The sequence below is a fragment of the Talpa occidentalis genome, unplaced genomic scaffold (genome assembly GCF_014898055.3).
Source record: "Talpa occidentalis isolate TD23 unplaced genomic scaffold, MPIMG_talOcc4v2.1 talOcc4.6, whole genome shotgun sequence".
Lineage (NCBI taxonomy): Eukaryota > Metazoa > Chordata > Mammalia > Eulipotyphla > Talpidae > Talpa > Talpa occidentalis.
In genome coordinates, this window is record NW_023604972.1 from 49,626,876 (window position 1) to 49,634,899 (window position 8,024).

General features: G+C 35.8%; 1 protein-coding gene across 5 annotated transcripts in view; it reads left to right on the plus strand.

Annotated features, from left to right (window-relative positions):
• The window catches only part of LOC119261337 (uncharacterized), a 90,135-nt gene that overhangs the window by 43,504 nt on the left and 38,607 nt on the right, over window positions 1-8,024 (plus strand). Inside the window, exon 7 of one of the 5 annotated variants that reach the window (XM_054688363.1) lies at window positions 5,624-5,642. The exons of the other annotated variants lie outside the window; for them this stretch is intronic. The gene's annotated coding sequence lies outside the window, so the exon portion shown is untranslated. Of the gene's footprint in view, window positions 1-5,623; window positions 5,643-8,024 lie in introns of those variants that run through there. 5 annotated transcript variants of the gene reach the window in all.

An 8,024-nucleotide genomic window follows, 5' to 3' on the forward strand; every position in this document is an offset into this window, starting at 1 on the left:
TTTGAAGTGATTTATATTTTTTATCAATTGTTGAAAAAGTAAAAAATAGCACCTGTTTAGTAAGAAGTGTTTGCCTATTTGTGCTACATCTGTCAGAACATACTTGAGTGGAAAGAAACTATTAAGACAATCTTAGATTTTTCCTCATTTCTGTGTTCGTTACTGAGCTTTTTCCACTCTGCATCAAAACAATTATGAAACAGTAGGGTTTATGTATTCTAAGTTACCATATTAATAGAAATACAATCAATGTTTAAGAAATGAATGGCTATATATAAAGAAGATATGATCCTTAAACTAAGGGAAGTTTACATTCCAGTTGAGGAGGCAAAATCAATACAAAGCATAAACTTGTTAAAAAGCATCTAGTTAAGTAGTGAAAAGCAGAGAATAAATTCAAAAAGGTAATGATCAACACCAGTTCCAGTCAGTGAGGAAGATTTCATAGATTAAAAGTGGGATCCAAGTGATGTAATCAGTCAAATGTATCTCAAAAGGTATAAGCAATATAGTAAACAGTAAGTTATTGAGCATTTAGCTGGTTAAGTACTTTGGAGATTAATCTTCACAGTAACCTGAGATGTAGGCATCATTATTATTTCCGTTTTACAGATAAGAAAGCTAACACACAAGTTGTCACTTGCCCAAGTCCACTGGGCTTAAAAGAGGAAAGAATCAATAAATGAAGACCCTGCTTGCTTGAACTAGGCCTTGAAGGGGTATAATTATGCAGTCATTCAAATGGCCTTTGAAGCTCTTTATTTCCCACTCTACGGGATGCTTTTTATTTATTCCCATGTTGCCCTCACCAGTAATGATCTCTCTTTGGAATTCCAAACCACCTTACAACCAATCTATTAGATATACCCACTATTTTTCATACAAACATCTTGAATTCTAAATCCCAAAACTCAACTATATATTCTTCCTCCTTTCCTCACAAAACTGTTTATTGGATCTTATTTGCTGCTCCTCTCTCTTTAAAGGGGACCACAGCTACACTATAATCTGTAACTCTTAACCTACCAGATTCTTCTCTTCTGCTCCATCTCATCTTCCCAAATCACTCACTAAACTCATGGGACTTCTGTATCGATCTCCTGAAGTTTCATACCCAGAGAAGCCCAGAATTTACAAAAGCATAAATGAGTCCCCTGCAGGTGTCCAAGTCTTAGAAAAGGACTCTCATCCCTTTGTGAATAGCTATCTATGTGTCTGGTCCATAAAAGCCTGGTCATAGCATACTTTTTGTATTCAGACTAGCCACCTTGACACCTTTTCAGGCGTGATTTCCATAAATCTTAAACAGTCATAAATGTGAAACTCAGCATCAGAATCACCTAGGGAGCTTAATGCTACAGATCCATGGACTGTACCCCCAAAGATTCTGCTTAACGCTGGAAAGGGGCCTCAGAGTGCTTGTGCTTAACCATACAAAGTTGAAAACTACTAACCTCAGAGCCCTTCATATGCATATTATTTAATGTGCCTACCTAAGCAAGACTGGCTAATGTTAGAAAAACTGACTCTTAGAGAAGTTAAACTTTACTTGTCCAACATCACAGAGTTAAGACCGAGCTGAACCATTCATATGAATAATTATCCCATCCAATGTATAAAACCAATATTTAAAATATGCTAAATGGAAAAGTCTCACATTTAAATAAATCTGAAAAGGATCATTGTAAATGTTTTGAAAGTTCATATTGTGTCATTATAGAATCATGGCAGGACCTAAAATAACAAAATCTATTATTTAATTCCAGCCTCTTTTAGAACAAAAGGACAAACCACAAGCTGGTTACAAACACATTATTTGTGGGGAGAGGAGACCTGTTCAACCACACCATGAATTGCCATAATGGCAGTTCTCTCTTGGCAGGCCAGCACTGTTAGTGACCACTCTCCTTAAGAGTTCTTAAGGGGCACAGAGTAAATGGAATAGTGGACTAATATTAGTAGGCATTCTTTGTATTTATATTGAGCACCTTGGCTAGCATTACTGCTATTTTACATATACAGATATTCCAATCTGCTGTTTTCTGAAAAATTTATTCAAGTCTGTAAGTAGTAAATGCCTACCAGCACTTTTAGTGTCTCACATACTTAATAATAGCAAATCCAGCAGGTGCCAAAGATTAAACCACTACATATAGAATCTTCCTATCCTCAGTACTTCCTCATGAACATTCTAAAGCAAACTAGAAATTTCCTTCTTTTCTCCCATCAAATTCAGCTGCCCAATTATCCATAAGCTATCTAATTTTCAAAAGATTCCATCATTTAAAATTGTCATTTAAAACATGATGGTAGGTGCCTTACCTTTTCAATAAAGACAATAAGACCTGTGTTGTTTCAAAGTATTCATCCAAGAAGGGAAAGCTTTAAAAAAAAAAAAAAAAAAAAAAGACAGTGCAAAAAATGTATGAGTGCTGTAAGAGTTTAATTGTAAGACAAAGTCTACATTATAATTTGAACATAAGTAATCTTTCAGAAAATTTAGTGCAAATTAAAACCCCATTGAAGTCCACTATAAACTTATATGAAGACCCTAGAAATAAGTAGGCTTCTAGAACTTGAAATACTTGGCTTCAACAGAATTTGCTTAGGGAGAATATGTATTGAAAAATTAAATGATACAGAGAACATCATGTTATTTTAAAATCAAGTCAACCAGGTACTGAAAAAGACATGCTGATAGATCTTAATACATAAAACTAATTGATTTAGCATGCTTTATATATCAATGACTGTAGAAGCAATTTACAACAAATTTCTGAGCATTTCAAAGTTCTTTATTGTCTTAGCCAATCTCTTAACTACACTGTAATATCAAAGAGCCAACTTCCAATTTTTAGTTTTAGAAAAGATCCACTCACCCATCTGAGATTGGCAGGTGTTTTATAAAAAATATGGTTAAGCCCTGTGTAATCCAAGGCCATTGATACAACCAAAAAAAAAAAAAAAGGCAATTATATGATTCTTTTTCTCAAGTATCAATGTAGAACTCCATGACATATTAAATGTCACATGTAGGTAGTGGCATTAACAGACCTAGTAAGATTATTTCAATATTTTACGAGAAATAAAAGCCAGAAAAGTAACCTTGCTTTTGAATTCTAAAGTGCAAACAGAATATATAGCCTATCCCATTACAAAATAAAATGTATCCCAACTAACCTAACACCAAGTGATTTCTGTAATAGAAATAATAGAAATAGAATTCAGTAACCTCTATTATCACTATTTAATGAAATTAGCACCTCTCTTAATGCTTATCTGTACTTCCTTTGAATTTTAAAGAAATCCTCCAGTGACAACCAAGAAACTGATTTGAATTATTGTACCATGAACACCTTGCTCTCAGTATATAATTCTTACAAAGCATTTCACCCTAAGTAGTATAATTTTTGAAAGGTCCTTTTTCCGTACTTTTACAGCATCCCTTTAGTCCCCCCAAATTATATGCCTTTACATAGGGGTTACTGGGGAATACTAACATTAGCAGTTACCCTACTGTTCTTGTGTTACTATTGGATCCCTCTGATCCAGTCTTCACTTAAGGCCACAAATACTACAGCCATTTACCAGGAGAGTACTGGGATTGCATCTCCTTGAGAATCTAAAAGGTGCTAAGGACAACAGAGCAATACATAACTAGCCCAACTAAAGACAACAGCCAAAATCAATTTCAGTCAGGGCTGATTACCAATTTATAATAATGTGTTGTGTGACTGAGATAGTGACAAACCAAAGGGGTAGGAGTGGGGGGGGGGCAGGGGGGAGAAATGCACCCAATAAAATCAACTCACCATGTTTTCTCAGCCTGCAGCAATGCACCACCTCTCTTCCCCTATTTGCTACCCTGTTGCCCAATGTCACGCCCTGCACTCATTAGAATGCTATCTGATTTTTCTTACAAACCAGATTTAGAGCCCATGATTTAACTGCTTCAGTGGTCTATCAAACATGTACCTTTATCTTTACACAAAACTAAGAACAATAGTCAAGCAGCATGTTTTACTATCACCATCTTAAATAGTCCTTAAAACTTCAGTCCAACCAAGATCACATGGGGTGGAAACACAAAATCCCAGGTAACACGCCAAACAATTCTGATTCTGATGTAAATCACCAGTAAACCTCTTTGAAATGTCAACCAGATTATAGGCAACTGACAGTAATTAACAGGTCAGACTCAATTTGCACACCTGAGTATTCACCTTGCTAGTCACTTTTTACCCATGCAAATTTTCACACGCTAGACTCAAACTAAACATAGCCAGTAGCGAAGAAAGGATACAGTGCACCCTTTTCAACCTAATAAATAGGTGGAAAAAAATTTTTATGACTAGTTTGGGGTCATGTATATTAAATTGTACTAATAAGAAAATTGCTCTCAAAGAAATTTACTGAGTTATGTCAAGCATATTGAGCAAAGACCCCTAGTTGGTATTAAGGTTAATCTGACCCCAAACCAAATAAACAATTACTAAACATTCAGGACCAACAAAAATACAGTAGTGGACAGCAATTTCAGTCCTGGTTTTCAAACTACCAATTACCTCAAGTCCCTAAACATACAGTACTTGCAAAGGACAAAGTAACTTCAAAGAACTTTTTCCAATCCGTAAAACAATAAAAGACCAAAGTACAGAATGCAAAGGCCTAGTCACTGGATCCTGGGACTACCTTTCAAAATCACCTCAGAATGAATGGCACCTAGACAGGTGTTTTTCATCCCATTGAGGAAAGAGTAAAATGATTAACAAAATGTGCAACCTTATAATACACAATGAAGGTTATGAAAGGAACAAGAGGAAACCCATAACCCCAAAAAGAGAGGAACTCACCTGGTGGCAGACATCTAGTAAACCAAAGGCATCAAAATCTCAATTAGGACAGCAGACCTAGAAAGCTGGTATGAAAAGTAGATTGGTGGTTCTAACAAGAATCTACAGAACTGATGGAGAACTGAAATCAAAGTTACCTAACACTGTCCATTAGTATGCAGATTAATTCCATAACCCAGCCAACTACTTGTGAATTTTTGACAAATTCTATACAGGTATTGAGCTTTTTACCTGTCCTTTTTTGTTCCCCCAAACCTTCCATCACCAATCACCCCCATGCACAAATGTAAAAGGGCTGCTTTTAAGTGATTGAACACTCATTTTTGAAATGCAACCCAACACTTTAAAAAGGGGCGGGGTGGGGCACAACATCAAGAGGAAGAGAGATAATAGCAACCAAATTTTGAAATCTGCAGTTAAATAAATGCTAAGTATATGAGATAATCTGTTAGTAGTGAGGGTATTATCCTTAAGGAGCAATCTTCAACCAAAGATTTAGGAGTTGGGAACTCAGGAACCTTTAAAAATACAGGAAAGGTAGACTAAGAGGACTGGATGAAAGTGACAAGCAGCTAAACCCCCAAATCCCCTTTGTACTGCTAGCAACCTTAACTCCACATGCTGGAGAAACTGGATTATCTTAAGTGGGTGGAGCCTTTGGGCAAAGTCATACAGTGAGCAAAATAAAAGCATTTAAGTAGTCTATTGTTCAGATCCCTTCCCCCTATTGGGATCCCAGACCATTAACAAAAGAGTTTTTTACCTTTCAGGTACAATGGAAAAGACTTCTCTGGTGAACCTAATCACCTTAAGAGAAAAAAAGATCCAAATGCTCCTCAAAGACACAGCCAGATCACCCAGTAACAAACCCCAGCACTACACAAATACACAATATCCAATCAGCTTTTAATGTTCAACTCATAAAATGAGCCAAGGATCACCAGACAATATGAAAGGCAGAGGGTAAACCAACCAGAAAGTAAAGCATCTTGGAGGAAACAAACTTCTAGTACTAATAACTTCAGGAATGAGTAAACTCATTCCTGAGTAAAAGATAATGGTCTTTAAGTTTGGAGGGTGAAGGTCCTAAAAACCAAAAATGATTGAAATTTGAAACCACAGAAGTTGGAAAACTTAAGTCATAAAAATCACCCAGGAAGCTAAACTGCAATGGGAAGTAGGAAAACGTTCATGACTCACACCTAAGTAATTCCAGAGACTGGATTGGGGTGGTGGTGAAGGGGATGAAATTAGTTCATTACCATTTCCAGAATTGAAAGGCAAGTTCACACAATGACAGGACTGCTGAGTGCCCAGCAGGGGATGAAATAAACCAGTAACTTGAAAACTGATGAAGGCAAAAACCCTGAGTAAAATACTTTACATGATCAGGAATCAAAATAGAATCACATTCTAAACCTAGAATTCTTTACCTAAACAAATAACCCAGTTAGAGGTTAGAACAAATGTTTAATAGATGGTTTCAGAAGCAGGAAGATAGGCTACATAAAATAAGCCTTGGGATGGGGGAAAGAAAAAAGGATCTTAATTGGAATGCAGAATAATCCCATCTTGTTATTCAACATTAAAGGGCAATGAATTCAGATTGGAATATGGAATATCTAAGGCCTAGGAAAAACATAAAGCTGGCAATTAAATGGATTTGTATAAAGGGAAAAATTTTCAATTCTGTGGAAGTTTGAAATTTAGTGCCTGGTAGAGGAGAAACTCATCAGGTTGAAATAATGCCTGAAATGGATTTGAGAATAGCACTTTAAATGTAACCTTGTAATAGTATAAAAACCGAGTTGTTTTTCTTCAACTCTATGTGCAAGTGTAACTTTCATGAAAGTCAAATGAGAATAAATTACCTCCCACCCCCAAATTAAGCCATTAGATTACTGGGAGCAATTAATTAAACATTTTAGTTTCTCCTGGTTTACTAATCAAAGTCACCAAGTATTGGGGCAGGGTAACACTTTCATTTTAACAAAATAACAATTAATCTGTTCGTTTTACATTAGCCAAAGCAAACAGACCTCACTTTAAGACCTAGTTTTTAATTGTTTTAACCTTTTAAAAAATAAAATTACTGTATTTACATAAAATAAGTACAGAACTGCTTAATCCCAACACAAATTCATTTCACTAATTTAGATAAAGAGTTCAGCACACTTTTCTGTAAAAGCCCAAGTAATAGTTTAAATTTGATAGTCCTGTTCCACTCTATAATCTGTTGTGGTGCAAAAAAACAGCTTTACACAAATATGCCTAGCTGTGTTGCAATACAGTTACAAAACAGGCTGCTGGGCCCCAATTTAGGTACCTCATAAAAAGTAAACTTACATTAGTAACAGTTAACTTTTGTTTCATAAAACGCTTGCTTGATTGGTCATTCTTAACATCAGACATGATTCAATTCCACAAAAATTATAAAAACCATTCTACTACAATTATTCCATTTCTCACTTTTTTCCCTAACTATTCTTAGCAATTTGGCTCAATTTAGCTCATTAGAAAGTCTTAAATTACCAGGGTAGGACACTAATGTCTACAACTACAAAAAAGACTTCCCCCAACTTGCTGAGTATCAATTTCCTGAACGCCAGTAACAGGTTACCAAGTCTTCCAACTTAAAATAAGTTCATGAAGTAAATATTCACAAATAGAACAAATCACAGGGAAAAAAGAGCCCTTCCCACCTAATTCTAGTCATCAACTAGATTCCCAGCCACACTTTCTTAGTATGACTCAGAACTCAGGCATAGCTTCAAATCAGTCTGTTTAAGGCCCTAACGCAAAAAGACGAAATGGAAATTCACTCATTCAAATAAGCACACACTTAAAACACAGTATACCAGTTTTTTAATCCTCCCTCAACACTAACATCTGCAGTCCACCATACCCTCAGCCTTCAAAGTCTCTTAACTAGCTACATTTCTATTAACATTTTATTTTTTTCCTTAGTAGAAGCACAAAACATTGTGTGTCTGTCTGTGCAAGAGGGCTCCTGCATGTTTATCCAGATTTGTTTTAAAAAGCACAATACATAAGCAAAAAATGGGCATTCGGGGGGCAAGCATTCATACAAACCTTAGTGACTACATTAGGAAGTATTAAAACATCCAACAGACTGACTACATTTAAAGTCATTGCCAGTTTGGACAAGGA